Raw genomic sequence first — 8,838 nt, 5'->3', positions numbered from 1 at the left:
TGCCTCACCCGGTTTCCTTGCGCTGATATTGCATGTCGCATTGGCGGCAACGTTTTGCGTAATGCGCTCCAATGGCTACCGTTTTTATGGGCCATTTCGGAGCGTTTTGGCCATTTGTGATTTGTAATTAGAGTTCTGTCCCTCCACGAGTGCCTCGAACGAGCGGAGGAGAGAGGGCCGTCGTTGCGCAACAAAGTGCTCGTCGACGCGACGGGACACCTCGTAAACGAGGCACTAACAATTGAAAATTCATTAGACGACCAAACGGCAGTAAGAAATATAAAAGAGAACCTACTGCTACTTGCAACCTGCTGCTGCTTCTGCTTGTGCTGCTGCCACCGCACGGCGCACGCACCGAAAAGCTAATTAGGCAAAACGCTCAAAGCCCAGGACTTACGACTGACGACTGACGACCGACGACAGACCAAAAAAGGCAATGAAAAGAGGTACCCCAGAGGCAGCAACACGGAGAGAGAGGGCTCCCCTTTTGTTCCCCTACCCATAAAAAACGAAGCAAACTAATTGAAGATTCGAAACGCACTGCTCTGTCGTTCGGTTATCGTTTTTTTTTGGAGAAGAAGCTTAACACGACATAAGAACTTAATTGTGGAAACAGCACCAAAGGATTGAGAGCTACGCATACGCATAGTAATAGAAACAGGAGATCTTCTCAGAGGAAGAACTTGCCATGGAGTCAACGAATATACCTTCAAGAATCTCTAAGGCAACCAAAGCAGTCGTCGAGGCAGATGAAGGGCGGAGGATGACCAGAGCCAAAGCCAAAGCCAAAGCCACAGCCAATCTTGTATGCCCAATGCTCCAATGTTCAGAGAGGTGCTCCACTGGAGGGATAGGAAAAAAAAGCAAACTTCCAGAAGTTATTCAGTTCGCATAACGATAAACGCCCATCGTTTTATTTTGATTTCGCGCCACTCCCCCCACCAGCCACTGGAGGATACGCAAGAGGTTGAATCAGGTATATACTATATATATATATATATATATATATATATAGTTTATATGCTGCCCGGTTTGCCAGAATTATGTTTATGGCTGTGATGCTGGTTGCCGCCTCAATGGGGCTGAGGCTGAGCCTGTGGCTGTGCCACCAAGTGCGGCACAAAGGACTTTGCCAGGAGTTGCAGGAGGGGGAATTTGAATGGCACTTCTTATATCCGCGCCACAAAAAGTTGCAATTGCTGCAGTTGTACGGGGCACCAGCTTCAACTCAATCGCCATTCCGAGCCAATCGAAGGGTATATCAGTTTGAGGATTGAACCCAAGGGATGTCCTCGGTTGGAGAGGGATTTTATTTGATTTAGTAATTGGAATATTGAGGGCACCATTATACAGTTATAGTTATAGAAAATAGTGCATTTAAAAAATACTAATTTAAAACAAATAAAAAGCATACATATATAGAAAAATCTGCAAATAAAATGCTAATTTATAAAAAATAATAATGCATATACTGAAAAATACTAAAAATGCAACTATGCAAAAAACTAAAAATACTGAAATAATCAACCATTTAAAAAATACCACAAAAATACTAAATGCTCAAAAAGGATAATACTATAAGGATATTAAAAAAAAACTTGCACCAAACCAATTAAAAAAACACAACAAATGCAAATACTAAAATAAAATATAGTCGAAAATACTAAAAATACTAAATACTAAAAAAAAGGTAAAAATAACGAATAAATATTAAAGAAAATAAAAAAAAACTAAAAATATCTAATATGTAAGTACATAAAGATGAAAAATAAATAAAATTTATGCCCCGAAAAACTGACTTTCAAATCAAATTTCGTGCACAAATTTAAAGGTAATCCCACCGGTCGATACGCCTTCGAAATGGGCAGCTAAAAACCATTTGTGCTCTGCCACAGCTTGAGTTTCAGTTTTCAGATTTTAGTTACGAGTATTTGTACCTTTGTTTCTCCGTTGCTGCTTTTTGTATCTCTTGTTTTTAGTTTTTTTAGTTTTATTTTTGTTTTTTGCTGTTCAAGCTTTCAGCATTTCAGGTGTAACCGCAACCGCCGCCCGGTCGCCGCTGGTAATCACACCGCTGCCGCCACCGCGTGTGCTGCTCACGTAGCAGCGGCAGCAGCAGCAGCAGCAGCAGCATTCGCGGTCGGAAAGGGAGATGGGAGATGGGACATGGGGCATGGGGCATGGCGATGGCAGGTCGAGCTGCAGGCTGAGGCGCTGGCGGAGGTGGAGGTGCAGGCAAAAGCCAAGCAGCAGCACCAGACAGAGACTCGGTCGGAGAGGTCCAGGTCCAGGTCCAATCCAAGAGGCACGTTGCCGTTTGGCTGCCGTTGCCGTTGCCGTGGCCATTGCCATTTGTTGTTGTTGTTTTCTTCTGTTGCATTTTCATGCTGTTGCTGTTTCTGTTGTTTTTCCTCTCTCACCCTATCTCTCTCTCTCTGTTTTACCATCACTTCAATGAGGACATTCAGGCGCACGTTAAGTTCAAGCTTTGGGTTCGCTTCGAAAACTGGTAATACTGTGGATTGTTGCTGCTGCTGGTTGTTGCTTTTGCTTTTGTTGTTGTTATTGTTGTTGTTGTGATTATCATTATATCTGCAAGATTACCAATTATTTGTTGTTGCCGGTTGCACTATGCGGCACAACCTCCTTGGCCTCCACTGCCACTGCTGCTGCTACGTTTTCAAGTTATTTTTTATAATTCACGTTAATTTTTCTTTTAAAATGAAATTGCAATGGAGCATCATCCAGCAAAGGCAGGAGCTGGAGCTGGAGCTGGAGCTGTAGCTGTAGTTGGAGCCAACTCCTGGCATGGCCTGGCCTGCTCTGGCCTGCTCTGCCCTGTGTTGTTGTCTCTCGATTATGTCAGTCGAGGAGTGTTGCCTCCTCTTTGATGTTGAGATGCTGCTGCTGCTGCTGTAGAAACATGATCCATTCATTCATGCAATGGGGCAGAGACCTGTTCCGCTCGATGTGGGAATTGTGGGGAGGAAGTCAACTGCCATTTGTACAAATCGAGCGACAATCCCCACCCCTTCGAAATTGATGGGGGCATCAAGGGATAGATTGAGATTGAGATCGAAAATTGAGGACTGAGGATTAGAAGAACGAAAGTAAATTATATCTAAATTCTGTCTTTAAAGTTTCCTTTAATGATTACCTAGTGGAGGTGATTCCACCTATTTCTATCCGTTTCTATATCCTCATCAAAAAAACATAAATAATTGCAATAATAATTTGTGGCATGTTTACTTTTTTGCTGTATAAAATATTTACATTTTCCTCATATCCATTGGATCCATTCTGTCGATTATATGCAATATTTATGATGTTCCATCCATACATAGATTTTCCCATACATCCCACTGCCCCCCCTACCCGTCTTTTTTTCGCCATCGTGTCGATGGGCAAAAAGTGTATTTTGTCATTATTCCCATAAAAAAAACACACACACACAACACAGCAAAAAAAAAAAAAAAAAAAAGAAAAGCAATATGAAAATATTTGAATTAACGACAACTGGCGACAATGGGGAGGACACTCGTTGTTGATGGGAGACCCAGACCCGACGACAACTACAACAACAATTACGAGTATTATAATAATAATAATAATACGAATACGGTGGGTGTGTGTGTGTGTGTGGTGGGGTAGGGTAGGGGCAAAGAAAAACATATTTATGCATGTTACATGTTTTTTTGTGCCATGTTTTTTCAATGCAATCTTGTTGCTGTTGTTGTTACCCTGGACTACAAGCTACGTGGCTGTCACGGCCCCGAGGATAAGCACGAATTGGCCATAGATATGGCCTCTTTCACTCACTGAACGGCTTCATCCATCGGGATTCCCTTCATTCCAATCGCCATACCATGTATATTTTGCTGGGTAACACCGATGTCGAGCCATTCATTTTGTTCCCATTTTTGCAATTACTTTTTATTCAGCGTTTTTTTTTTCCAGCTGCAATTGTTTTTTTACATTTACAATAATAATAATAATATAAATATTTTGCGCTGCCTTTCCTTTCCGTTCAGTAAATATTTGAATTTTTAAGCATATGCCATATACGAAAACATCTGAACATTCCCTCGAAAACATACATATAGATTTTGCACACTTTTCCCAATCTTTTTCTACCTTGAATTAAGGCTTTGACTTGACTTTCGAATACCCAAGCTAAAGATCGTATGAAGCTCGAAAAACCCCGAAATTTGTAAGCTCTTTTGTGTATATGCCATATCCAAGTATTCAAGCCTGAAGACATTATTTATCGATCCATTATTCCAACAAGAAAAACCTGTCTAAAAGCCTTTTTGGCTGTATGATTTCCTTTAAAGATCATAGAATCTATTGAGCACTCTTCTGTAGATCTAAACTTCCTCTAAGAAACAGAGCGGATCAGAGTTTTTTCATACATCTGTCTGCCTAGGATTATGCCCTTAAATGCTGCTTCTCTACGGACGCGATTATGTGATTTCCATATGCGATTGCAGTTCGGTTCGGGAGGCTTTTGGCCATGTAAATGTGGTATGTGGCAACGCACACACACAACTCAATAATATATCTAGAACGTATGTACATATACTGGTATATACTGGTACATACATACATAATATGTGCTGCTGTAGCTGGTAGTTTCGTGCGCTTTTGGGATTAAATTGTAATTACTTTATTACTTAATAACAAAACCATTCATGCTGCTAAAGTTATTAAGTGTTTCATTTTTATATTGTTTTTGCTGCTGTTGCCATTACTTTAATTTCGAATATGATTTTCCATATTTAAATTATTCCCGATTATAAATGAAGCGGAATGGCAATTGCCAATCGATTCGTTGTGGAAAGTTCTATGGAAAATCCCTCAATCAAATTTCAAAAAGTGTTTCCGAATGCGGGAAAGACGGTCTACATTCCAGTTATACTCGTACATTTTTCCATTAATTTTTTGCCTTGGGCAGGCTATCATCTGTCTGTTTTTGCCAGTCACATGTCAACGTTGCATCATGAATTCTTCATTCTTCTTTATTCGACTGTGAGAGAGATAAAATAGCAACAAAAAAATAGCGTCTAAATCATAGCATTCCATTAAAATGTTCATTTTTAACAAATGGGACAATATTTCATTTATAAATCATTCAAAAAATATTCCACTTCAAGGAAAGGCTGTCAAACAGCATTGAAACATCACTCGTGATGTGACGGCGTTCAATCGATAGATGCCGATAGATGGGCCTATCTGCCAATCGATTGGTTCCATAAATTAAACGCCTAAGCAACAAAATGTCAAAACACAACACAACGCAGCGCCAAAGCAACGACAATATCTAAATGGAAGGCCATTTAAAATGCAATAATTTATGAGATTTATGACTTTTGCATTTTAATTGAATAGATTTCGGATAGCGGGGACCTATCCCCCAACCCCCCTCGTTTCCCCCTGTGCCCCCCTTTGCGGGGGGGGCGTTAACAAGCAGCCGTACAACAATGGGGCGTGTCATGTGTTGTGGGATATGCATACGGGATATGGCCGTGCATATGCCTCTCTCGGACTCTGGCAATCAGTTAATGGAATCTAATAAACGTGCGCGTATCTTTTGGCCACATCTAATCGCTGGCTGGGGCACGCGAACCGATGCCAGGCAGTAGCAGCAGCAGCATACCGTATAGGGTACCCTGTAATTAAATGCCAAAGAGGCGCAGGCGAAAGAGCAAGCGAAGAGACGAAAACGAAAACAGAAGCCAAACACTGCCAGACGTAACAGCGGCACCGAGGAGGCGTTTCACTTCACCATGAAATATGTCAAATTGGGAGTAAGAAACCACTAAATATACAGACATACAGACATATAAAATGGAAAACCAAAGAGTGGAAAGACAGGCTTTCAATGAAGATGCACAATCACAATCCATAGAAGTATCCCTACTCCACGGCCCTACTTTAAGGCCAGGTGTTCAAAGAGCCGATCGCCACGAGTTTCTCCAATCTGTTAGATAAGATACTACATATCTGATGCTGAGTCGTAAAAAGTACAAAATAGTAATAAAAATACCCACGATTGCAATGTCATTATAGGACTCTATACATTCGTCAATCTACAAAAACATTGCCTTTTGGAAACCCCTCTAAATTTTTGAACCAAAAATATGGCTAAATTTCATAAATTGGTTTCATTGGTGCGCGATGTGGGTTCCTTCTTGAGGCGCTTAAATTTGAGCATTGCTCGGGTATGCACAGCACTGTAAGGACTCACTCTAGTTCTCATTCTAATTTGATTTCCCCCATGTGGCCAGCTGATTTTCCTGGAGCTTCCCACGGCCACAAAGCAGTTTCGAATGTGATTCACGAATCATGAATGAAGACCCCACCATAGACCCAACGAATGAACAGCAGGATCTCCACTTACCAGAAGACTTTGGCAGACACAACTAATATGATACCAAAATAAAGGAATTTTCTCATCAAATTAGTTTTGAGGAGTTGTTTTTTCTTAATGCCTAAATCTAAAGCCATTGATTCTAGAGTGATAATGGAATAAGATTCGCTGCAAAGGACATTCAAAGGTAACAATATAAATTCCGAAATTTCCTACCGAAACATATTCCAAAAATATCAAACACATAATTTGTGTGCCTGTCAAATTAGTTGAATGTCAGATGGCGCTTGATTAGGCGGCTCTTCCGAGGAAAATTCAATTATCCAACGAAATATTCTAGTATTCCCCAAAAATGAGGCAGCAAAATGACAGAAAAGAATGTGTGGCAGCTTGGCCATCGTTTTGACTTTTGGTTTGAGTTTTGAATTTGGATTTGATTTTGATTTTGATGAGTTTTTCCGCTTCATTTTCTCTCTGGGTTTTTACCCATTTTCCAATGCTGCAGGCTGTCGTTTGAAGTGTCAGTTTAGTTTCGTGTCCGTGTCACTCAAGCAGCGCCATCAGTTGGCCCTGTACTTCGGTCTTTTTTCAGTGTGTTTCTGTGGCATGGAGGGCATTGCGATTGGGGATTGCGATCTAAAACAAACACAAAAAGCGGGCCCTGGCATAACCGTTGACACTCTCCCCCCATTGGGACTCTCCGCACTACGGCCGTGTCTGTCCTGTCTCCTCGACATTTGTTTGCCGGGGCTGTCCATCTTTTTGTCACGAGAGCAAAGGCAATGCCTCCTGTGACACGCCCACAATGTCGCGAAATTGGTTTCGTCGGTCGTCGGTCGTTGCGGAAATGCGCACAGTGCACAGTGGGACAAACCGCACAAAAAGAGGGGGCAATCGACCAAGTACAGCTGTGACAGTACAGCTGTGGTGTGGCTCCACTGTTCCACCGTTGCTGTTGCGTTTTCCGCTTGTTAATTAGCCTTGGCAACAAAACGTGGCCCTAAAAACGGTACCAACCAAAATCACAAGAAAAATCTATTGCCGTTTATTTTTTTGTATATTTTGTTTTTTACCATTTGTTTTTCGTGAACCTGAAGATGCAGCAGAGGCGATAACAGGCCCCAAAAGGAGGCAACATCATCGTCATCGTCATCATGAAACATGCAACAACAGAAACAACAACCACAACAGCAATTTACAAGCATGACAACAACAAGGAGCAAGAAAGTGGAGATAGTTCTTGGAGAGGGGGCAGAAGCCGACGTTTTGGATACCCTAGATATCAAAGTGTTCTTCCCATAAGGCAGAACAGAGGAGGGACTCAAAGAGCTGCCAACGGAAGCTACTTGCATGAGGGATATCCGAGAGAAGAAGGAGGGAAGATTGGAATTGGAATATATTTTATGGTGGACTCAAGACACATACTCAGAGATGCTCAGAGTCTTCTGAATACTTGAAGGTAGGTCTGATCGTACTTTCTGATGGAAATGGTGGTGCCAAATGGGGAGTAAGGGTAAAGATGGTGACTTCTATGGAAAGATCCTGAAACTATAGTGGATGGTGGACTCAAGCCACACGATGGTGGAGTCCAGTCACTAATTAAGCCTCGTACACCTGTCTTCACAGGCTTGGTCCTCTTTGGGGGTATGACCAACACCTAATGAAAACCAAGCGACTCGCTCTGCCACATAGAGAGAGGGAGAGAGAGAGAGAGAGAGGGGGGGTGTAGAAGAACAGAAGATAGAAATGGTTAGGGGCTTATCGAGGACGAGACCATCTCAATGACTTACTTAATCACATAGGGCAAATCTGGTTACAGGATATCCGCCCCATCCACAGGGACCACCTCAAGGAACGGAAGGTACATGGGTGTGGGTGTGGGTGTGGGTGGATAGGTAGGGACAGGGATGGATGGATGGATGGCTGGATGGATGGTTGGAAGGAGGTACGGGAGGCACACACAAATTGAAGCTCATCTACTTAACGCGCTTGCTCGCGGCGGCTGGCAGGCAGGCAGGCAGGCAGGCAACATCGTATCGTTGTCGTCATCCTTGTCGTTGTCGTTGTCCTGCGGCACAAACAGTCGCCGCCCTCACACCTCTGCCTTCCTCCTGCTGTGCTGTGTATGTGTGTGGGTGTGTGGGTGGGTGTGTGTGTGTGTGTGAAGGAGGGTCGCAGGGTCTAAGGATAATCTTTGGCATAATTATTACAATGTCACCATGTTTCGCCTGTCGTCGTCGTCGTTGTCCTTGTCGTTGTCCTGTCTATCGTTCTCTCTCTCTCTCTCTCTATATATCTCTGTGGCAATTTTTCTGTTGCTGCTGCTGTTGCGGTGTGTGTGTGTGCGTGTGGCACGTTCCCTTGTGGTTTTGCAGCGTGAAATAAGATTTTCCTAGCGGCAAGAGAGGTCCTCTCTGGTCCTTTATTATGATTACTTGCGCTCGTGTGCGTGCGTTGCCATGGTCAGT

At 42.7% G+C, this 8,838-nt stretch overlaps 2 long non-coding RNA genes across 2 annotated transcripts; one reads left to right on the top strand and one right to left on the bottom strand.

The window, feature by feature from the left end:
- Nucleotides 1–4,650: 4,650 nt before the first annotated feature.
- Nucleotides 4,651–6,530, bottom strand: LOC117184931 (uncharacterized). The gene is made up of 2 exons (XR_004470402.1): nucleotides 6,401–6,530; nucleotides 4,651–5,026 (listed from the first exon to the last, which is right to left on the bottom strand). It is a non-coding gene; the product is annotated as an uncharacterized lncRNA (long non-coding RNA).
- On the top strand, nucleotides 6,043–7,482 carry LOC26533051 (uncharacterized). Its single transcript, XR_001452856.2, has 3 exons — nucleotides 6,043–6,221; nucleotides 6,288–6,557; nucleotides 7,468–7,482. It is a non-coding gene; the product is annotated as an uncharacterized lncRNA (long non-coding RNA).
- Nucleotides 7,483–8,838: the final 1,356 nt, after the last annotated feature.

This window comes from Drosophila pseudoobscura, chromosome X (assembly GCF_009870125.1).
Source record: "Drosophila pseudoobscura strain MV-25-SWS-2005 chromosome X, UCI_Dpse_MV25, whole genome shotgun sequence".
NCBI lineage: Eukaryota > Metazoa > Arthropoda > Insecta > Diptera > Drosophilidae > Drosophila > Drosophila pseudoobscura.
The sequence above is the reverse complement of the archived record's forward strand: the minus strand, read 5'-3'. Positions and strand labels throughout refer to the sequence as shown.